Source organism: Daucus carota, chromosome 7, assembly GCF_001625215.2.
Source record: "Daucus carota subsp. sativus chromosome 7, DH1 v3.0, whole genome shotgun sequence".
In the NCBI taxonomy this organism is placed as follows: domain Eukaryota; kingdom Viridiplantae; phylum Streptophyta; class Magnoliopsida; order Apiales; family Apiaceae; genus Daucus; species Daucus carota.
Genome location: NC_030387.2, coordinates 19,494,534 through 19,519,231, shown reverse-complemented (window position 1 = coordinate 19,519,231; position 24,698 = coordinate 19,494,534). Strand labels below are relative to the sequence as shown.

The 24,698-nt window shown below is 41.9% G+C and overlaps 1 protein-coding gene across 1 annotated transcript in view; it reads right to left on the bottom strand.

Annotated features, from left to right (window-relative positions):
- Positions 1 to 264: 264 nt before the first annotated feature.
- Positions 265 to 24,698, bottom strand: part of LOC108193464 (pentatricopeptide repeat-containing protein At2g01860) — a 31,310-nt gene continuing 6,876 nt past the window's right edge. Inside the window, exon 4 of the transcript XR_010285741.1 lies at positions 265 to 801. The gene's annotated coding sequence lies outside the window, so the exon portion shown is untranslated. The remainder of the gene's footprint in view (positions 802 to 24,698) is intronic.

The window sequence follows — 24,698 nt, the reverse complement described above, 5'->3', positions numbered from 1 at the left end:
TTAATTATTTCATGTCTCCTCCAAGTCTGTTGTTGGAGATGGTTCCTTCTGAATTTCAAAGTTAATGAAAGTCTATTTAAAAAAAAAAAAAAACTTGAAAGCCTAAAAAGCGTTTTATATACTAAACACAAAAGCTCTTTTCTTTTATTTTACACCTTAAAAAAAAATGAAAGTTCATGCCAGCAGGCAACAAGTCTAATTTAAAACAACTATGAAGACAAAGCTCTCAGTGAGCTGCACTGTACAGTGTACATAGTCTAGGAATAAAAATGGTCGTGGTAGGAGTATATCATCAACAAAAGCATAGTCTTGGAATCATCTCAATATAGTTTTGTTATCATCTCAATTCTCATCTTCCCCTCCATTCTACGACTATATTGCAGATAACAAAACTACCTACATGCAGCAGCTATCCGACAACCAATTGAGATCCGTCATAGGGAAGAGAGAAATATGATACTGTAACTTGGTGAATCAGAAAAAAAAAGTAGTCACTGTTTCGCCATTTTTCTTGCCATCTCTGCTACCTATTTATTTTGTTCCGTTTCAAAAGCTAAATGTATTAAACCGCCTTCATGCCTGAAGAAGGTATCCTCTCATCAACCTCAAGCTGATAGTATTGTACCTTTCACAACAATATTGCCTGGATGCCTCTTCTCCAATCTGTGCCAGCCTTCATCATATATAGCAGCAAATTCTTCACCCCCTGATGCTCCTGTACAATCAAACGGAAAGTCGAGCTCAAGACTCCAGAATTTCTTCATCACAATGTGAATTCTTTCCTTCACCTGCCAACTCCATCTGGAGATTTAATAAGAACAAAGAATTATTGATGACAAAATATGTTATACATAACACCCACTACTTTCGTGGATACTGAAGTATATTTAGGGAATAAAAATGATCAAAACCTTGGCTAGATAGCATTATGTAGTTCCTCATACCGACATAAATTGTTATGGATCAAAAATCGAGGGGTGAGCTTCGTGCTTTTTGACTGATCTCGCGAGTCGGAACTCAGACGGGTCCTCACGAGGTGCCTACGTATCTTCAGCGGGGTGAAAAATTAAGTCAAAAAACGTAGTTCTATTTTGGAGGGGTAGAGCCCTTTATATAGATGTCTCAGGGTTAGAGACTGATTAGAAGTAGGATCCCTGGTGTTAGAGTCCTAGTAGAAATAGGTATTTGAGTCAGAGATAGGATAGGACTGATCCCTGATCCCTGATATTTGAGTCTACTAGAGGTTATCTAGGACTCTAGATAGTTATCCATGAATTTCAGAGTTCTTGTAGGACTCTCGGAGTCCTGGACTCATCAGTCAGACTCCTAGTAGGACTAGGATTCGAGTTCTGGGCCCCGGCCGGGCTGGGGGCTCGAGCCTTGAGATTGGGCAGCCCACGTTTCTTAAACGTGGATGCCCAACGGGCTTTTTATAACCTCAATCTGCTAGTTACGAATTTTGGGTGTTAACCCAGAATGCGGGCCTTAAACTCAGGCCTTTAACCAGCCCCGGGCTCAAAATAACCCAATAATTATTAGGGCCAATTTCAGACCCATATCATTTGCCCCCCAACTTTGGATAAGTTTCGTAGAAACTTTTCTAAAGTTTTAGAGCATTTTAAACCATTTCTCGAGCCTATTCTGAGTAAGGTCAGCCATCTAGGCTGATTCTGGACTTTCCTCAGTCGATCCGAGGCATTTTGGGGGTACATCAAGTGTTCTGGGGCGCTTTTTGAGCGTTTTCCGGGCGCTTCCAGGGCGCTAGACCTCGCCCAGGTCGATTTAGGGCGCTCAGGGCGTCCAGGTCGACGCTGGCGCGCACCTCGGGCGCTCATGGGCGCTCGACCTCGCCCAAGTCGACGCTCGCGCGCACCGTGGGCGCACCTCGGGCGGTTATGGGCGCTCACTGGCGTTAGGTGTTTTTTGACACCCAAGTCAGTTGTCGACCTCACTCAGGTCGATTTAGGGCGTTTTGGGTGCCCAAGTCGACGTTGGTGAGGTCCTCAGGCGCACCTTGGGCGCTCTTGGCGCTCCTGGGGCGCTCATATGGCGCTTCTCGGGCGTTGGGTGTTCTTTGACACCCAAGTCAATTGTCGACCTCACCCAGGTCGATTTAGGGCATCCTTGGTGCCCAGGTCGACCATGGTGAGGTCCTTAGGCGCACCTCGGGCGCTCTTGGCGCTCCTGGGGCGCTCATAGGGCGCTCCCAGAGCGCTTCTAGGGCGCTCTCGGGCGTTGGGTGTTTTTTGACACCCAAGTCAATTGTTGACCTCACCCAGGTCAATTTAGGGCATCTTTGGTGCCCAGGTCGACGCTGGTGAGGTCCTTAGGCGCACCTCGGGCGCTCTTGGCGCTCCTGGGGCGCTCATAGGGCGATCCCAGGGCGCTTCTAGGGCGCTCTCGGGCGTTGGGTGTTTTTTGACACCCAAGTCAATTGTCGACCTCACCCAGTTCGATTTAGGGCATCGTTGGTGCCCAGGTCGACCATGGTGAGGTCCTCAGGCGCTACTCGGGCGCTTTTGGCGCTCCTGGGGCGCTCATAGGGCGCTCCCAAGGCGCTTCTCGGGCGCTCTCGAGCGTTTGGTTTTTTTAGCACCCATGTTGATTGTCGACCTCACCCAGGTCGATTTAGGGCGTTTTGGGTGCCCAGGTCGACCATGGTGAGGTCCTCAGGCGCTACTCGGGCGCTTTTGGCGCTCCTAGGGCGCTCCTAAGGCGCTTCTCGGGCGCTCTCGGGCGTTGGGTGTTTTTTGACACCCAGGTCAATTTTCGACCTCACCCAGGTCGATTTAGGGCATCCTTGGTGCCCAGGTCGACGCTGGTGAGGTCCTCAGGCGCACCTCGGGCGCTCTTGGCCCTCCTGGGGCGCTCATAGGGCGCTCCCAGGTCGCTTCTCGGGCGCTCTCGAGCGTTTTGGGACTATACATAGTTTAAACATGGATTATGCAACCATTAAGCGTAATCATGCTTGATTATGACTTGTTAATGGTATGAGATAAGATTAGGCCTTAATCAAGGTTTTAGGGGCTTTTTCTAGGCTAATCCCTTGATTAGGGTTTTATTGGGTTTTATACATATTTTATATATGAAAACATGTATAAATATTGTATTTTCATTTATTTTTAGGCTCTAGGAAAATCTAGATCCTTCTAAAACCTTCTAGATTATGGGCTTTTTCTTGGGCTTGGGCTAGTTGACCTGTAATAGCAGGTCACTTGGCCTGTTGACCTGTTAGATGACCTGTTGGCCATCCTATAAATAAGTGAGCATCCTCATTTCTCACTTCTCACTTCTCACTCTACAAGTTTATAACATCTCTCTAGAATTCTCTCAAGCCTCAAGCTTTCACCACCAAGGTTCTTTCGAGCTCAAATGGCTGATCAGGAAGCATCACGCTTGGCCAAGATTTCCAAGGCCATGGGCACCTCCTCCAAGTCCAAGAGAGGTACTCCTATAATTATAAACTCTTCTTGTTCATCTTTACTTGATTTGATCAATATTATGCGGGATGAATACCCCTCCCTAGCCGAGCTAGGTTCTTATGGCTATGCTGCCGATTGTTCGCCTTCGTTGGCTAAGGTCTATCATAGATTGCTTAACTTTCCCAAGGCTTATTCCCTGGTCCGTGCCGAACCCGGGGATAGGACCTGTCATTGGGATCCTCAGCACTTATTTATATACAAGCATGCTCTACTAGCCGGACTTAGGTTTCCCCTGCATCCCTTCATCCCTAAGCTCCTAGCTGATGTGGGACTCAATCCTTGCCAATTGACGCCCAATGCTTGGCGTATAATCCATTGTTTCATGGTTCAGTGCCTATCTAAAGGCCTTTCCATGTATGTCCCATTGTTTCGTAAGATTTTCCAATTCAAGAACTACCCGACGGGCTCTACGGGTTGGGTTCTCATTAGTCATCGTCCTGACCAGCCTCATATTTTCAACGATTCCTCCATTCCGGATAACAACCCTCATTGGAAGAAAGAGTTCTTCAAGCTACACTGGGAAGGGGGAGATTGGGGAACTCTATTCAGATCCAAGTTTTGTAAGGTCGTTGATGGGAGTGTCGACTCCATCCACCTATCGGATGTCGAGAAGGCAGCCTATGCTGAATTGGTCAAAGACAATGGCCAATCCAAATGCTGGGATCTCCTTGATGAGTTCAATCTTAGAAAGCTTGGTCTTTCAAGGGTTAGTGATGAAGGTATAAATCTTTTTTTACACCTAGGACTCTTCTCGGATTATTCACGACTTAACTTATTTCTTGTTTTCCTTTTGCAGCTGCCACAAAAATCAATGAGCAGAATGCGCCTCTCCAAAAGGAGACGGGGCGGATGAAGCGGCATAGGTTGGCTAAGGACCCTTGGGAGTTGCCCGCCTTCCTTCAACCTGATTCGGCGGAGGGCGGATCATCTAATCAGCCCCGGGCTTCCAAGTCTCAAGCCTTTAAACCGGCTTGGGGTTTTCGAAGGACTGTTTCAGTGCTAGGATCGACTGTTCATGCCTCTGATTGGTCCCTTCACTCTATTACCCCTGCCGACTACCATGATGTGGTGCTACAGTCGAAGATCGAGGGGATTGATGGCCTTGGCTCTCAAGCCCTTGATAGTGTGAGTATCTTTACACACTTATTGTTCAAGTTTTTCGAGTCTTCCTTAACCCGTTTGTTTACTTGTCTCAGGCCAATGCTCAATTCCAGGCTGCCCTTCATCAGGCTAAAGCTTGGAAAAAACAAGCTGAGAGCCACAAGAAGGCTAAGGAATCCTTGGAAGAAGGCATGGAGGCCCTTCGAATCAAGGACATGGAAAAGGACAAGATCGTGGCTAAGACTCAAGCGGAGCTGGTGGAAGCTCGAAGCGAGCTAGTCGAGGCTCGAAAGGGAAAGGATGCTATCATTGACGACTATATGGACTCTGATGAGTTCAAGAAGCTGATGGAGAAGAATAATGAGATCACCTTTCCAGAGGATTACAGTATCGGGTGGAACGATGCTGTTAGGATCATTCATAAGGATCATTCGGACATGTCCCACCCTGAATGAGATTATATCTGTCCCTTGGGGATTGTTCATGAATCTCCTAGTCCTGTTGAAGAGGAAGTCGAACCTTTGGGTGCTATTGAGAGGCATCCGGTTGGGAAGTCCGACTCTACAGATAGCTCGGAGGCCGATTCCGAGTCCGATAAGTAGGATTTATTAAGGACCCTGCGTGGTCTACTTATTTAGACTTATCTAGCCTTAACTTGTAGTATTGGACTTATTAAGCCTTAACTCGTAGTATCGGACTTATCAAGCCTTAGCTTGTAATTTTGACTCAATCAATGTTAATCGTAACTTATTTGTGGTTGAATTCATGTTCCGGGTTGATCCGTTCACGGTAGCAAACAAAAACTCAAGGAAAACATTAAAAACATGAGATATGGAGCAATCCATAAGAAATTTTATTGAAACTATAGTAGAAGAGATAAACAACTAAAATCAACTAAGTTATAAACTAACTGGCAGTGGTCTATCAGACCTTATTCAATGGTCATCTACTTACTAAGATAATCAAATATAATAAATCTTCAAGTTGGTGGCATGCCAACTCCTTGGAAACTCAACTCCATCCAGGGTCTGAAGCTTGTACGAGCCGCGACCAATAACATCCTTCACCTGATACGGACCTTCCCAGTTTGGGGCCATCTTTCCCTTGGGACCAACTCCTGAGGCCTCAGCTTTCCTTAGGACTAAATCCCCTTTTCTGAAGAATTGCTCCTTGACCCGGAGATTATAGTAATAGGAAGCTCGTTTTTGGCTCTCAACGATCCTGGCGTTAGCCTCATCCCGGACCTCATCGATCATGTCGAGTGCGAGTCTCATTCCTTCCTCATTGGCTTCGGGCTCATACTGCTGGACCCTGGGGGAGGTATGAGTTATCTCAAGTGGCACCACGGCTTCAGCTCCGTAAGCTAACTGGAACGGGGTTGCTCTAGTGGAGACCTTGCAGGTTGTTCGATATGCCCATAGTATAGGGAGAATCTCTTCAGCCCAAGACCCATGCGCTTTCTCGACTCTTTTCTTTAGTCCATCAAGGATTATCCTGTTGGCTACTTCAGCTTGCCCATTGGCTTGAGGATGGGCAACCGAAGTGAATCGTAGCTCAATGCTATAGTCGTTACAGTATCCTACAAACTCTGGATTGTTGAACTAGGCTCCATTGTCAGTAACCAAGACTCGGGGTATGCCATACCTGCATATGATGTTTTCCCAGAAGAACTGAACAACTTGCTTGGTGGTTATCTTGGCCAGGGGTTTGGCCTCAATCCACTTGGTAAAGTAGTCAATAGCACTATCAAAAACTTCCTTTGAGCACTGGCGAGTGGAAACGGCCCTAGGATATCCATCCCCCACAGAGCAAAGGGAATGGGGGAGTTAATGGATGTCAGCATCTCTGGGGGCTGGCGCACAACAGGCGCAAATCTCTGACACCGATCTCATCTCTTAACATAGTCCTTCGCCTCCTTCAACATATTTGGCCAAAAGAACCCAAGGCGAGTAACTTTGTGAGCCAGGGCTCTCCCACCTAGGTGCTGGCCACAAATTCCTTCATGGACCACTTTCAGGGCTTCCAGGGCCTCATCTGGCCTTAAACACTTCAAATATGGTATAACAAAAGACTTCTTATAGAGAATCCCCACAATCAGTGCATACTTTAAAGCTCCTACCTTAGTTTTTGTGCTTCCCCAGCATCAGGTGGTAGGTGTCTAGTTTCGAGATACAATTTGATTTCATCGATCCAAGTGGCCCCGGTGTCGATTGGGGCTACCAGCTTGGCATTGATACTTGGGGTTTTCAAAACCTGATAGTAAACACTTCCTGAGCACACCTCATTCTCCGAGGATGCAAACTGGGATAAGGCATCAGCCTTTGCATTCTCTTCCCTGGGTATATATTCTACCAAACATTCTTCAAATTGTGTCATCTGAGCTCTAACAATCCTCAAGTATTTCAGCATTGTTTCTTCTCGTGCCTCAAATTCTCCATTAACCTGTGACACCACAAGTCTTGAGTCTGTAAAGCATAATGTAACGTAACTGTAATTACGATAACTCAACACAACGAAAGACAGGAAACAATACGTAAGTATAATACAGGAATCTACAGGTTGGAGATTCGATACGAACAGTCAAAGACAATCAAGATATCTGAGACGAGCATCCGTCCACTGAAAGAAGTTCATTAATATGTTCAAGCCTCAGTGAAGAATAAAGTTCAATGTGTCTGCTATCAAGATTGCCTGAAAATCAAGTATCAAAAACCAGAAGATTCCAGTATATTTAATTTGATTATTTATAATCAAATTTATCGAAGCAACATCTAACCCGGAATGACTGATCAAGTATATTATCAAGCAAAGAATTCAAGGAATCATTTTAGTTCGAGTCGTTCGTGAACCAGACCAGTGCACAGGACGTCAGGACGTACGAAAATATTCAGTGGATTCAATCAACGGATTAATTGATCAAGTCAATTAAAGCTGCATCAACAAAAGATTAAATTTGAATTTATCTATATATATGTAAATATATTATTAATTGGAAATTACTTGAATCTACAATTATTCAAGTAATTCATAAAACAATTAATAATATATATATACATATATATATCTTAAATTACTAATCTGTTTGACTTTGGTCAAAACTTGCGACACTTATACTTTGCACTTGGAGTATTTGTTTTTCTCTAAGGCAAAAGATATATGTGTATTGGAGCGCAAGGTTTGACTAAAATAGTCAAAACCTGCGCCATGGATCACCCCTGAAATACCTCTAAGGCATTGCACTCTGTACAAAGGATTGGAGCGCAACATTTGACTTAGTCAAATGTTGCGCCTCCCATTTGACTCCCCTGAGCGCAACTTTGCATCATGAAGAAACCAAGTGATATATACAGTGGACACTGTATGGGACTTGTTGGCGCAACTTCAAGTCAAAGCGCAAGCTTTGACTGAAGAGACTTTGTTACTTAGATTTATTTCTAAGTCATCATACAGTGCATCACAGTACTGATTGTTGGCGCAAGGTTTGACCAAGCGCCAACTTTGACCATACACTTCAGGGCGCAACTTTGATAATATGGAGTTAGTTTTATTTTTATAAAACGAATCCGTCCAGGACGAACTCAAGTCGTCCAGGACGAACTCGTTAACCATGGTTAGATTTTGAGAAGCCTATAAATAGAGCTTGATGTTTTCATTTGAAAACAACTACACACTTTGTAAGTGCACACACTATACACGTTCTCGAGAGTTCAATTAGAAGATCGTATTTATCGAGAGTTTGTAATAGAGTGATTGTAGTCTCTGCAGCCGACACTTGTGTTGGAATTTGTAGCACCCGAGGATTATTTCTAATACAAGAATATTCCCCGACTTGCTGGAGTTATTTATTTACGATTGATTTAACATGGACTGAAACAAAGATTATCCGCAATTAAATTAAATCGAAGAAAATTGGTAAGACGTATTCAACCCCCCCCTTCTACGTCTGATTGGACCTAACAATTGGTATCAGAGCTTAGCTGATCGATATACAGATCTGAGATCCGTAACCAATCTGAAAAGCTAGCTGTCCGTACAATCGTAATTTTATCTGATAACAATGTCGACGCACAAGTTAGGAATCAAAGTACCTCCATTTGACAAGGATGACTACAACAACTGGAAGATGAAGATGTTGCTGTACATAAGAGTTGCTAATCCCATGTTCATTGGGATTCTGGAAAATGGTCCATTTGTGCCTATGAAGATTATTCCTGAATCTGTTGAAAATGGTGTTCGTATTCCACAGAAGTCTGTTCCTAAAGAGAAAAGTGAATACACTGACACTGATAAGGAATATGTTGCACAGGATCATAATCTGCAACTCATAATTGTTGAATCAATGACCAAGACAATGACACATCTGATACTAAGTCTGAAAACTTCAAAGCAGATGTGGGACACTATTGAGGCATTGATGGAGGGATCTGAAGAAGTCAGGGAAAACAGATACGACATGCTAATTGCCAGATATGAAGCATTTCAGGCAATACCTGGAGAGAACATTTCTCAAATCTATGAGAGATTCATGTTGTTGTTGAATGAACTCACCCTGCATGGAAAGACTTATCCACAGAAAGAGATAAACAGAAAGTTCTCATTTGTGATGCCACCCCATCTAGTTGTTAAGACAGAGACCATCCGGGAAAGAAGCGACTTCAGGACTATGACTTTGGAAAAGCTGTTTGGAAAACTGAAGACGTTTGAGATGGAACTTGAACAGAGAAAGATTATATATGGTGGTGGATCAACAGAATCCAAGAGTATGGCCTTACAGAAGACCACTGCACTGATTGCTGATCAACCATACTTTGGTTATCAACAATTAGTTGAATATGGTATCAATGATCACACTGTTGCTCAGAGTGATTGTTCATCCATCAAAGCTGATTATCCTTCTACCATTACTGAGATTGTAGAAGCTGAAGTTGATGAAGTTTCTGAAGAACCAGAGGATGAGTTCTACACTCAAGAAGAGCTGGAGCAGCTGGAAGATAAGTCAATGGCTTATATGGCTGCAAGGTTCAAGCATATCAAGTTCAGGAAGAACCCCCGGTACAAGAAAACTTCAGGGAACAAGTTTCAGGGTAAAGGAGGATACTCAGGCTCAGGGTCAAAGACTACTGGCAGTTTCAAACCAAACATGTATGACAAGAGCAAGGTCAGATGCTACAACTGCAATGACTTAGGGCACTTTGCAACAGAGTGCAGGAAACCCAAAGCTGCTCCTGTCAGAAGCAACTCATATGATAAGAAGAATTCTTATGAGGATCTGAAGAAAGAGAATGAGAAGCTAAAAGCTAAGTTGGAAGCAATGGTGGCCAAGCACAAAGGAAAGGCTTACATTGCTGAGGGAAAAAGCTGGGATGACACAGATTCTGATGATGAACCTGTCCAGAGCAATTATGCATTTGCATTAATGGCTGACACTGTCGAGGAATCTCCATCTCAGGTATCTCCTGAAATTTCTGTTGATGATATGACTACTGCTGATTATAAAAAGACTATAAATGAACTAGGTCAAGAGATGTACAACTTGCACACTAGTTTATTAGCTTCAGAATCAGATAACAGTAGTCTTTCTCTAAAGATAGCTAAACTTGAAGAAAGAGTAGATGAATTAGCTTTAGAGAAACTCATAAACACTAACCTTAAAGATAGAATTGAATATCTAGAGAATAAGGAGAAGTGTAGTGCAGAAATTGAGGAGTCCCTTAGGTCTCAGATTGCTGACCTAGAAACTAAGCTTAGGGCCTATCAGAATTCTGCCTTTCTACAGAAAGAGATCTTGGATAGTCAAAGGGTTGATAAGAAGGTTGCTATTGGCCTTGACTATAGTTCTTTGGAAAGAGCTAAAAGAAAGAAAAGAAAAGAGAATGAAGGCATATTTGTTTCAGCAGGAACTGAGAATGCTCCTGAAGGAACAAATATACCTAAAATTCTGAAGAACACCAAGACCCCTATCTTTAGAATGGCACAAACAGAACCTCTGATAGAAGAAGATCTTGTAATCAAGGAAGAGTTGAAAAATGAGGAAGTTGTTAAGCCTCAAGTAAAACAGGAATCACAAGATGTACCTTCTAATTCCAATGTCAGAGATGACTCAGATAAAACTGGATTAGGAAGTACTAGTTCCAACAAAAAGAAGAACAACAGGAATGGCAAGTTAGATCCTAAGAACTCCAACTCTAGGAATTCTAATGCTAGAAAGGTTTGTAATAACTGCAATTCTACTAATCATCTTACTCATGCATGTAAAGTGATTAAAGTAGATAATTCTGTTTCTAGCATGCCAAATATTGTTAACATGAATGCTGTTCATTTGCCATGTGGTAGAGTAGGTTGCATGCAATGTGCTATGAATATGATGTCTGCATGCTTTACCATGTTGAATGCATCTTTTTCTGCACCATCTGCCATGAATATGAATATGCCTGCACCTTCTGTTGCCCCTGTGGCAAAGACTGCTAGTCCTTCTAAGAAGAAGGAAACTCCCAACTCCAAGTCTAAAAGCACTTCTGCTAAGACTAAAAAGGAGAAGAGTCCAGTCACCCCTGAACAAGCACATGTTAAACCAGTTTCTGTTGATAATCCTGTTTCTACTAAATCACCTGGACCCAAGAACGTCTGGGTACCAAAGAAAGTTTAATCCATTTGTGAATGCAGGGCACAGGAAAGAAAAGAAAAGTTGTGTGGGTTCTTGATAGTGGTTGTTCAAGACACATGACTGGTGAAAAGTCCCTGCTCACAGATGTGGTGATGAGAACCGGCCCAATTGTAATCTTTGGAGATGACAGCAAAGGTTTTACAACGGGATATGGTAAGCTGAAAGTTGGAAATGTCATAATTGAAGACATCTCTCTGGTGGAAGGACTCAAGCATAATTTACTAAGTATCAGTCAGTTCTGTGACAAAGGATACGACGTAATCTTTCAGAAGGAAGTTTGCTTAATCCAGAACCGGAAGAACAAGGATCTTACACTCCGTGGCGTAAGAAAATCAAGTTTGTTTATAGCCGACATAGACTCAGCAAGTAAGGGGGAGGTCAAGTGTTTCTACACCAAGGCCTCTGCTGATGATAGTTGGTTATGGCATCGGAAGCTCTCACACTTGAACTTTAAGACTATGAACTCTTTAGTCAAAAGGGAACTTGTGAGAGGATTGCCACAGAAAGAATTCTGTCAAGAAGGACTCTGTGATGCATGTGAAAAAGGGAAGTCAAAGAAAGCATCACACAGGAGCAAAGGCATGACTGACATTGGTTCACCCCTTCAACTGATTCATATGGATCTGTTTGGACCAGTCAACATTCCTTCTATATCAAGGAAAAGATATGCTCTTGTGATCGTCGATGACTACTCAAAATACACATGGGCATTATTCTTACATTCAAAGGATGAAGCAGCACTCGTCATCATTGATCATATCAAGAAGATTGAAAAGGAAGCAGATCTGCCAGTAAGGGCAATCAGATCAGATAATGGAACAGAATTTCGTAATGCTGTTCTTAATGACTTCTGTACTGATAAGGGCATCTCTCGTCAGTATTCAGCTCCAAGGACTCCACAACAAAATGGTGTCGTAGAAAGGAAGAACAGAACCTTGATTGAAGCAGCAAGGACAATGATTAGTCAATCAAGACTTCCAATCTATTTCTGGGCTGAAGCTGTAAGCACTGCTTGCTACACTCAAAATCGTACCCTGATTAACAAGAATTTGGATAAGACTCCTTATGAAGTAATGGCCAACAGAAAACCATCACTGAGTTACTTTCATGTGTTTGGTGCAAAATGCTTTGTGTTAAAAGAAGAGCATTTGGGAAAGTTTGATGCCAAAGCTGAAGAAGGCATATTTCTGGGTTATTCTTTGGAGTCTAAGGCCTACAGGGTTTATCTGATCAATGACGACAAGCTGATTGAAAGCATCAATGTAAGATTTGATGATACCAAACTCCCAAGTCTTCAAAAGGAAAATGAATCTGATTCTCTGGAGTTTGAGAATTTAGAAGACATCTACTTAGGAGAAGATGAACCTGAAGCTGATATAAGAAATCCTAATGCAAATGAAGAGAATGCTGATCCTGAACCATCTGGAGGAAGTATTGGCAACAATACAAATGATCATCATGGTCACAGTGGTCAAAGTGGAGGATCATCAAATAGAATCTACATCAGCTCAGGGGGAGTAAGTCAAAGTGGATCCACTAGTCATCACACTCAACACAACTATGATTTTGGTGAATCATCAAGATTGAATCTGCCAAGACAAAGGGTATGGAGTAGAGACCATCCTGTTGAACAAATCATTGGTGATCCAGACACAGGAGTGCAGACTAGAAGAGCAACTCAGAATGAATGCAACTTTGCTGGATTCTTGTCTCAGACAGAACCAAAGAAAGTTGAAGAGGCTCTAAGTGATCCAGATTGGGTATCTGCAATGCAGGAAGAACTCAATCAATTCGAAAGGCAGAAATTTTGGAAGCTGGTGCCAAGACCTAAAGGAAAATCTATAGTTGGCACCAGATGGGTTTTTAGAAACAAACTGGATGAAGATGGTATTGTTACGAGGAACAAGGCAAGACTGGTTGCAAAGGGATATTCACAAGAAGAAGGAATTGATTATGATGAAACCTACGCTCCAGTTGCTAGGCTTGAAGCAATCAGGATGTTCTTAGCATTTGCTGCACACTCCAACTTCAAAGTATATCAGATGGATGTGAAAAGTGCATTCCTGAATGGTGATCTGGAAGAGGAAGTCTATGTTGAACAACCCCCTGGGTTTGAAGACAAAGAATTTGAAGACTTTGTATACTTTCTCTTCAAAGCACTCTATGGCCTGAAGCAAGCCCCTCGAACCTGGTATGACACTCTTTCCAAGTTCTTACTTGAAAATGGTTTCACCAGAGGTATCATCGATAAAACTCTTTTCCATAAAAAGCATAAGGATGATATAATTCTTGTACAAGTATATGTCGATGACATTATATTTGGTTCTACTAATGATCTTTTGTGCGAGAGATTTGCTAAGTTAATGCAGAGCAAGTATGAGATGAGCATGATGGGAGAATTGTCCTTCTTCCTAGGACTTCAAGTCATTCAGAAGCCTGACGGTATTTTTATCTGCCAATCTAAATACATCAAGGATCTTCTGAAGAAATATGGAATGGAAGAAGCATCTACTGCCAAAACCCCTATGCCAACTGCTGTCAAACTTGATCAGGACAAATCTGGTAAGTCAGTTGACATCACAAAGTATCGAGGTATGATTGGCTCTCTCTTATACTTAACTGCTAGTAGACCAGATATTATGTTCGCAACTTGTTTATGTGCTAGATTCCAGGCTGATCCTAAAGAGTCACATCTTATAGCTGTTAAGCGTATTTTTAGGTATCTTAAGGGAACCCCCAATCTAGGGATTTGGTACCCTAAAGATACAGGTTTTAATCTGGTTGGCTATACAGATTCTGACTTTGCAGGATGTAAGATTGATAGGAAAAGTACTTCAGGAAGCTGTCAGTTTCTTGGACGAAGGTTGGTGTCATGGTATAGCAAGAAGCAACACTCCGTGTCTACGTCTACAGCGGAAGCTGAATACATAGCTGCTGGAAGTTGCTGTGCTCAAATCTTGTGGATGAGGAATCAACTACAAGATTATGGACTCATGTTGGATAAAATTCCGATTCTGTGTGATAACACGAGTGCCATTGCCATTGCCAACAATCCTGTTCAACACTCCAGGACAAAGCATATTGATATCAGGTATCATTTCCTTCGCGAGCATGTCATGAATGGAACAGTAGAGTTACACTTCGTACCTACTGATCAACAAATTGCAGACATCTTCACTAAACCACTAGACGAATCCACTTTCTCTAGACTGGTTGGTGAACTTGGGATGTTAAATATGTCTAATTAATTAGACAAGAAATAACTGCAATTTGTTCGTAAGTCCACAAGTTTTAAAATTTACATATTTTCAGGACTTGTGAATTTACAAAGTGCATCCAGTAATTTACATAATTTTCTAATAATTAGTTTTAGTTATTTGCCATGATTTATATGATCTGCATGATTCTATGTGATTATGTGATTAAATGCTAAGTGGTAGATACTTAGAATTAGTTCTCTTGAATTATTTAAGTGCTTATATTCAATTAATGAATATTAGTGATTATTTAATTCATATTTTAATTATATTTGATTAATGGATTTGGAGCAATTCAAATTATTTTAAGTTAACCATTAATTAAATCTTAATTAAAATAATTGCAGCACAATTCATTAAATATTTGTTGACTAAATTTTAATTTAGTTAAACTTATTTAATCTAATTGTGATATCAATTTGTTAGATTATTTTGAATTTCATCAAAATTCATTTAACAAAATTGATATATAAAAGAATTACATTCGAATTTAGCCTAAGTATGTATATATTTTTTTGGTTAAGTCAAGTTCTGCTGCACTGTATGTTGAAGCGCAAACTTTGACCGAGTCAAAGTTTGCGCCTCGAGCGTATATATCTGTAGACTGAGTGTATTTCGACTTAGAAATTTTCCATGTTCTCCAAACTTGCGCCTCTATACAGTCATGTATAGAGGGCAGTTTTGTAATTCCAAAGATCGCGCCTAGCGCATCTGTCTGTGAGTAACATGGAGGGCAACTTGGTAATTGACCAAGTTGCGCCTCGTGACTGTATGTACGTATATACTCCACCCCTTAGCAGTTTCTTTTACTCATTCTCACATATACACGCAATACATACATCCACGAACTGCTCCTCTGCCATTTTCAAATACTCGAACTCGACAGATTTCAAATCCACAAAACACCACCAAAATCTCGTCCATTTAGGATTCTGAGAGTAGTTTTGATATCCCCTCGACAAGAGCTTTCTTTTCATACCAAAACTTTAACGATCCGTCGTTATTTTTCGTGAGGGTTTTTTTCAAGAACCTTTGGACTTCTAGGCTCGATTTTTACGTGTTTTAAGCATCAATAATTTGCGAAACCGAAACCATTATTCTTAGAATTTCAAGAAGAACAACATACTGTAATTTCATCAAAATCTGAAATTCTTGGAATTAGGGTTTTTCGGAGCGTTATTAACTAATTATTTTCGTGACATAAAGTGAATATTTGTTCGTGTTTATTCGTGAAACGAAATTTATAATCATTTTTAATTCTAAATTAAAAATGGCTGCAAATTTTGAGATTCCGAAAACAAATTTCACTATTGTTGAAAATAATAATTTAATTACGCAAGCGAATTATCGACGCTGGGTTCGATATATGTCTGAATATTCATTTGCTAGATTTGCTATGACAGAGTCAGTATATCTTAACAAATCTCTTCTACGAGATTTCTTGTCTTCTATTTCTGTTGTGAATGCAGGACAGGTACTTGGTATTACTTGTCAAATTCAGGGACGAACACTATCAATTACTGAAAATACCCTGAACACTGCTCTGCAACTTCCAACAGAGGACTTTGAAGCTGTTCCAGATAGGGCTGAAAGAACAAATTTCTTCTTTGCTATTCATTGCCAGAGGGAGAATGGTGATCTTCCAAGCAAAATGTACGTCAAGCATTTACCTCGAGAATGGAATTTCTTCTTTAATTCCATTTCTCATGTATTTGCACCAAAGACTGGAGGGTTCCATGGCATCACTATCTTCAACCAGGAAATAGGAATTGCAATAGCACAGAACACAAGGATAAATCTGGGACACTTAATCATGGGAGCTTTTCAGGATTCTCTAAGAAAGAACAGGAATGTACTTCTCTACCCTCGGTTCTTTCAGATTGTTCTGAATCAAATGCTGACTCCTGCTGAGAGAGCTGTCTATCCAAATATAGACAATGTCATATGCTCCTTCATGACCACAAGGGTGATATCTATGCTGGAGAGTCACCAGAACTACACTAACAATGAGGATGTGGTTCTTCCGGAGGCAATGCAAGAATTCTTAAACAACCAGAACTTGCCTCCACCACACATTCAAAATGTTGCTGATCCTGTGGTTCAGGAAGAGGAGGCCCCTGAAACACAAGCTGAAGAAGTCACTGAGTCATCTCATCAAGCTGATATTCCTGAGACTCAAACTTCTCAAGTTCAAGAAGAGGTGATAGTGGAAGATGCACAGACATCCTCAGATGACAATGCTCAATCTGAAGGAGAGGATTCACTGCAAGACAACTCCACTGATTCAGAAGATGAAGTGAATACTCCTATTCAAACCACTGCAGCTGATGTAATGGTGGATGTTGATGAACTTTTCTCTAACACTTACAATCCACTGCTACAGTCAGGTATTCCTTCTGACTCTGACAACTTGTCCTTTGATGCACCTGATTGGGTTCATAATCTTTTGGATTCCAATCAGCTTTCACCACCTCTCACACGTGCCAGTGAATTTGAAATCCCCCAAATTCATAACCAAGGCACCACTTCCCAAACACTTGAAGCAGAAATATCTCAACCCCTCAGCCAACCACTTCAAATAATTGAGAGCGAGGGAGAAAGTGCCTTAGCTGCACCACATAAGGAGATTGTTTCTGAAACTGCAGCTCTGTCTCCTAGTCAAGAAAGGAGAATAGAACCTGAGACAACTGCAGATATGTCTATTTCTTCACCACCTCAGCCAAATACTATTCCAATGCACAGTGAGGTTGCACACACAGTTGAAGAATTGACGGTTGCGAACACTTTGTCGTCCATGTCAGGGATAGACACTGTTGTTTCTGATCCTTTTCAGGGTCAATTGCCTTCACAGGCTTCTGGGGGAAACTTGGATGAATTGCCACATTCTACATCCTTGTCTACCCCCCTGGGAGGAACATTCCCAGATCCTTCAAAGGACTCTTCACCTCTCGAAGGTGAACGGCAATCTGTTTCTGAGCCCTTCGTATCAGGAAGTGTGCCAGTTACAGAGGACTTGTCACAAAGTCTTTCGCCGTCAAAGGCAGTTGTGGGAAACCAGGGTGCTTCGCCAATTCAAGGATCACATCCTTCGAGCCCTGTGTCTACCCACCCTGAGATTCCAACTCAGGATCCTTCAAAGGACTCACCACTTTCAAGTGGTCGGCAACTTGTTTCTTATGACTCAGATTCATCTGACGAGGAAACCGAGGACGAAGGCTTACGAACCTTCATTGCACCTTCTGTGACCTCTCTAGAAGAGGCTAAGAAGATTTCACTTGCAGGTACATCAACAGATGCTGGAACTTCTTTGAGTGAGAGGGAAACACCAACAGAACTTGCTATACAGAAACCCTCTGACCCACTGAGTGTTCTAGCTTTGAGTGAAATGAGAGAAACACCTGCAGAACGTACTAGTGAGAACCCCACATCCCAACCTACAATTGAATCTGCCATTCCAACTGTATCTGTGACAGAATTTGAAGCTCTGAAATTCAAAGTTCAACACTTAGAAGCTGAGAATCTTGTTCTACGGGAGGAGTTGGTAGAATTAAAATCAACAATGGAGCAAAGGTTGGCTGCCCTGGAGGCTAAGTTGCTGGCATCTCAACCTTCCAGAGAGGATTACTCAACTGAGGGGGAGAGAGCAGCAGAAAAAGCAAAGGGAAAAAGGGTGATAACAGGGGTGTCTGAAGAACTGATTGATTCTGCTCTTAGGCATCAATTCAGTTACACTCATGATGAATACATCCCTGAGTTTGTGGATGACAGGGTGATAAGGATGGTTGGTGCTGAGAATGATGATCTGGAGGAAGGAGAAATCCCAGACAATGAAGTCTTTGCTGATGAACTTGCATATCATAATGACATCTTCCCTCCTCAAGAATTTGAAATTGCAAATCCACAAGACATTGTTGAAGTTTCTAAGGATTATGCTGAGCAAAGGAGAGCAAGGGAGAAGTTAGAAAATCAAAGACGGATTCGAAGGGAAAGGAGACTTGCCAATCTACACAAAGAAGGAGATGAGTGGGATGCTGCTAGGTCAGTGTTTGACTTTCCAGAGGTCACTCAAGATAATGATGATGACGAAGTAAAAGATATCTTTGACTCCTTCAGGAACAACTACCAAGATTTACATGATTATCACGAGGTATTAAATGATATCATTTCTACTGTGTCTATTGCTGTTCTTCCCAGAAGAGGATGGATGGTAAACATGTCATTTGAGCTACAAAGAGAAGGCCATGGACTCAAGCATGTGTCAAGCCAGTTTCTCAGAGATCTATCCCTAACTGAGTTGTTTGTGGTAAGAAATAAGATCATCTCTACCGGCAGAAAGCATAATGAAGTATTTAGAGATATGGTGGAAGAATGGATCACTGATATTGGAGTTGAAATTCATGACAAGCCCTCAGTTATTAAGTATTTCAAGGATGGTATGATTCAGAGTATTGGACTCACTGATGAAGCACTATCAACATACAATCCTCGTATACTGAAATATCTGGAAGCTCAAGTCAGGGAGAAGTGCTCAAGGACTAGCAAGGGAAGACTAACTGCTGAATTGTTATATGCTTATCGTCTGAACTTTGCTGCTCTGAGAGATTTAGACTTATCAGCCATCAATCGTCAACCACCATATCCACTGCCTCCACTCAATCCTGAAATTCCTGAAGATCCAAAAGCACCTGTTGTAACCTACAATCCTACCTCTGTGATATTCAAGAAGAAGAAAGACTCTGAGGCCACTGCTATACCTCTGACAGAAATTGGAAAGTTCTCTTCCAAAAGAATCATTCGTGCTGTTGCTGCTGTCAAGTTATCAGTTGTGAAAGAAGATAAGAGTGTGCTCAAAGATTTAATTGATCTTCTGGAGATAAGAAAAGCTGTAGAGACTGTCCATAACACTTCAAGGGTTCGTGCTCATCCATCAAGAATCATCATGAAAATTGAAGGGATGGAGATGAATGTCACCTTTAAGAAGTTGAAGAAAATGGTTCATGTCCAGACATTAGAGAAGATGAAGAAGAATCTAGAGCAACCTCCACCTGAGAACACACTGGAGCAAGTAGCACTGAGTACCATCACTGCTAGGATTGAAGAAATTGAGAGCAAGCTCACTCAAAAGAAAGAGGAGGAAGCTGCAAAGAGGAAAGCAGAGCAGAAGCTGATTAATGCAAGAGCCAAGAAACCAAGGAAAGATTAGTTCAGGCTAGAGGAACAATGGCTGCTTGTATTTACTTTTGAATTCTGGAAATTGTAAGATATAATCCAGACTGTACTTAGTATTATTTCCTGTTTAAATTAGTATGCTTTTTCATTGTGTCAGTTGAGTTATCCTCTTAAAGGATTTGCTTGTCGAACTCTAACAATCAAATAGGGGGAGATTGTAAAGCATAATGTAACGTAACTGTAATTACGATAACTCAACACAACGAAAGACAGGAAACAATACGTAAGTATAATACAGGAATCTACAGGTTGGAGATTCGATACGAACAGTCAAAGACAATCAAGATATCTGAGACGAGCATCCGTCCACTGAAAGAAGTTCATTAATATGTTCAAGCCTCAGTGAAGAATAAAGTTCAATGTGTCTGCTATCAAGATTGCCTGAAAATCAAGTATCAAAAACCAGAAGATTCCAGTATATTTAATTTGATTATTTATAATCAAATTTATCGAAGCAACATCTAACCCGGAATGACTGATCAAGTATATTATCAAGCAAAGAATTCAAGGAATCATTTTAGTTCGAGTCGTTCGTGAACCAGACCAGTGCACAGGACGTCAGGACGTACGAAAATATTCAGTGGATTCAATCAACGGATTAATTGATCAAGTCAATTAAAGCTGCATCAACAAAAGATTAAATTTGAATTTATCTATATATATGTAAATATATTATTAATTGGAAATTACTTGAATCTACAATTATTCAAGTAATTCATAAAACAATTAATAATATATATATACATATATATATCTTAAATTACTAATCTGTTTGACTTTGGTCAAAACTTGCGACACTTATACTTTGCACTTGGAGTATTTGTTTTTCTCTAAGGCAAAAGATATATGTGTATTGGAGCGCAAGGTTTGACTAAAATAGTCAAAACCTGCGCCATGGATCACCCCTGAAATACCTCTAAGGCATTGCACTCTGTACAAAGGATTGGAGCGCAACATTTGACTTAGTCAAATGTTGCGCCTCCCATTTGACTCCCCTGAGCGCAACTTTGCATCATGAAGAAACCAAGTGATATATACAGTGGACACTGTATGGGACTTGTTGGCGCAACTTCAAGTCAAAGCGCAAGCTTTGACTGAAGAGACTTTGTTACTTAGATTTATTTCTAAGTCATCATACAGTGCATCACAGTACTGATTGTTGGCGCAAGGTTTGACCAAGCGCCAACTTTGACCATACACTTCAGGGCGCAACTTTGATAATATGGAGTTAGTTTTATTTTTATAAAACGAATCCGTCCAGGACGAACTCAAGTCGTCCAGGACGAACTCGTTAACCATGGTTAGATTTTGAGAAGCCTATAAATAGAGCTTGATGTTTTCATTTGAAAACAACTACACACTTTGTAAGTGCACACACTATACACGTTCTCGAGAGTTCAATTAGAAGATCGTATTTATCGAGAGTTTGTAATAGAGTGATTGTAGTCTCTGCAGCCGACACTTGTGTTGGAATTTGTAGCACCCGAGGATTATTTCTAATACAAGAATATTCCCCGACTTGCTGGAGTTATTTATTTACGATTGATTTAACATGGACTGAAACAAAGATTATCCGCAATTAAATTAAATCGAAGAAAATTGGTAAGACGTATTCAACCCCCCCCTTCTACGTCTGATTGGACCTAACAGAGTCCCCATAGACTTTCAGGTTTTTAACCCTCAGGGTTCTCGCCAATCCCAATCCAGCTATAAGGGCCTCATACTCAGCTTCGTTGTTGGTAGTTGGAAAGTCTAACTTGATCGCGTACTCGACCGTGAACCCATCCGGGCTTCGGAGCACCAGCCCTGCCCCACTATTTTTTGTTTTTGAAGCTCCGTCAAAAAATAGTAACCAATACTCTTTAGGTTTCTCCTCTTCTTTGGGTTTCTCTACCTTACTCTCCTGCCCCCCGACTTCCTTGTTGTCAATGGTGCATTCAACGAGGAAGTCAGCTAGAGCTTGAGCCTTGATTGCCACCCGTGGTTTGTATCGAATTTCAAATTCCCCGAGCTCTACTGCCCATTTGATTAATCTCCCACTAGCCTTCGGGCTATGCATTATGTTCCTAAGGGGCTGGTCTGTCAAGACTTCAATTTTGTGAGCCCGGAAGTAAGGCCTCAGCTTTCTTGAAGCTGTAATCATGGCTAAGGCAAACTTCTCAATCACAGAATAGTTGAGCTCTGCTCCATGCAAAATCTTATTAACATAGTAGACGGGTTTTTGGATTTTTCGATCCTCACGAACCAAGACCGCACTCAGTGCTTTCTAAGAGACAGCCAAGTAGACATATAATGTTTCTCCATCTACGGGCTTTGATAAGAGTGGTGGCTCTGCCATATACTTCTTCAACTGCTCAAAGGCCTCTTGGATCTCACTTGTCCATTGAAAATCTTTAACTTTTTTCAAAGCCTTAAAGAAGGGCAAGCACTTATCCCCGGACTTCGAGATGAAACGTCCTAGTGCCGCGATTCTTCCTGTCAACTTTTGAACATCCTTTATAGACTTGGGCGGTTCCATATCAAGGATGGCCTTTATCTTGTCGGGGTTGGCCTCAATCCCACGTTTTGAGACCATCAGACCCAAAAATTTTCCAGACCCAACTCCAAAGGCACACTTGGCTGGATTCAACATCATCTTATGTGTTCTCAGGACTTCAAAAGCCTCTCTCAGGTGCTCAAGGTGATCAGCTTTGTTCAAGCTCTTCACTAGCATATCATCAACATAGACCTCCATGGTTTTTCCAATCAGATGTTTGAACATCTTATTTGCTAGGCGTTGATATGTGGCTCCTGCATTCTTTAAACCAAACGCCATAACCAAATAACAAAAGATACCAAAATCAGTGATGAATGATACCTTAGGAATGTCGTCCTTATTCATTCGGATCTGGTTGTATCCACCAAAGCCATCCATAAAGCTCAACATCTCGTGCCCAGCTGTAGCATCGATCAGAGTATCTATTCTTGGGAGAGGAAAACAGTCCTTAGGACAAGCATCATTCAAATCTGTGAAGTCTACACACATCCTCCACTTCCCATTAGCTTTCTTGACCATGACGGGGTTGGCTAGCCATTCTGGGAATTGGATTTCCTCTATAAAACCTGCTTCCAAAAGCTTATCAACCTCCTGTTTTATGGCTTCTTGCCTCTCAGGGGCAAAACTTCTCTTCTTTTGTTTCACGGGTTTTCTTTCTAGGTTCACATTAAGCGTGTGTGTCATAAAGAGGGGATCAATCCCTGGCATATCAGCAGCGGTCCAAGCAAACACATCCCGATTGTTCCTCAAGAATTTTACAAATTCAGATTTCATATCCTCGGGGAGCGACGCCCCTACATAGGTCACCTTCTCGGTCTCATCTGGATATAGGGAGATGGGAACCAAGTCCTCAGCAGGCTTGCCTCTCCTTTCCTCTTCTCCTCGGACATCCAAGTCCTCAATTGGGAGAACCTGCCCCCCGGTTCCTCCAGATTTCAGAGCCCCCACATAACAACTTTTAGCCATTTTTTGATCTCCTATTTCTTCTCCCACTCCGTTCTTGGTAGAGAATTTGATCTTCAAGTGGTAGGTGGATGGGATTGCTTTAAAAGCATGTATCCCAGTCCTCCCAAGGATAGCATTGTAGGTTGATGAAGCCTTAACGACCAAAAAATTCAGCATACATGTGGCTTGTCTAGGCTCGGTGCCCATTGTCACGGGTAGTTGGATCATACCTTCAATCTTTGTCTCCACGTTATTAAAGCCGTATATAGGCATATCTGAAGGTGTCAATTGCGAATCAGAATATCCCATCTTCTCATATGCATCATGAAATAAAATATCTACTGAGGCTCCACTGTCAACGAATACCCTTTTTACAGAAGAGTTTCCAATCACCGGGGTGATTACCAAAGGATCATCATGGGGAAATTTAACTCTGTCAAGATCTAAATTGTCGAATGTTAGAGCAAACTCAATTTTTGCCCTCTTCGGGGGCTCTCCAACAATGCACATCACTTCACGAGCATAAGCTTTTCGTGAGTTACTATATAGGCCTGCTGCGGTCGGTCCTCCAGATATTACATTGATCACAGGCCCTCTAGGCTGGTTTCTCTTATTCCTATCATCGTTGTCTTTTCCACGGTTGTCATTGTCACGGGGATTCCTGTCTGTATCCCTAGTATACCTGGACAACTTGCCTTTCCGGATCAAAAACTCAATCTCATCCTTCAACTGCCGACAATCATCGGTCTTATGTCCTGTATCCTTATGAAACCTGCAGTACAAGTCCTTGTTTCTCTTTTCGGGGTCAGTCCTAATAGGCTTCGACCATCGAACAATTTCGTCTTTCTCAATTTCCATCAGGGTCTGACTCCTAGGGGCATTCAGCCTTGCATACTCAGTGAACCTCGGTCCTGCTCTCTTTTTGGTTGGGGACTTATCACCATCCCCTGTCTTTGAATACTTACTATCCGCGTTGTACTCGGTGTCGTTTCCACGTTTCTTTGGGTTTGGGGTCGGTCCCTGGTTATTCTGGGATTTCTTCAGGCTTTCCTCAGCCTTGATATACTTCCCGTCCCTCTCATGGAGCTCATTCATATTTTCAGGGGCCCTCTTGGCTAGTGATCGGCGGAAATTATCATCCGTGGTTCCTTGCTGTAGGGCAATCATTGCTACTTTCTGGTCTAAATCCGGGACCTCGAGCGCCTCCTTAGTGAACCTATTCATATAGCCTCTGAGGGATTCGTTCCTTCCTTGGTGAAGGTTCTTCAGCGAGGCTGAACTCTTAGCGTGGGTCTTACTCCCAATAAACTGCCCTATGAAAGCTCGGCTCAAATCTCCAAACGAGGATATAGAGTTAGGGGGTAGTCGACTATACCAGTGTTGTGCCATCCCACTCAAGGTTTGGGGAAAGGCTCGACACTTAATGGCCTCCGTGACTGATTGCAACAGCAATGCATTCATGAAGGTTCGTACATGATTCGCGG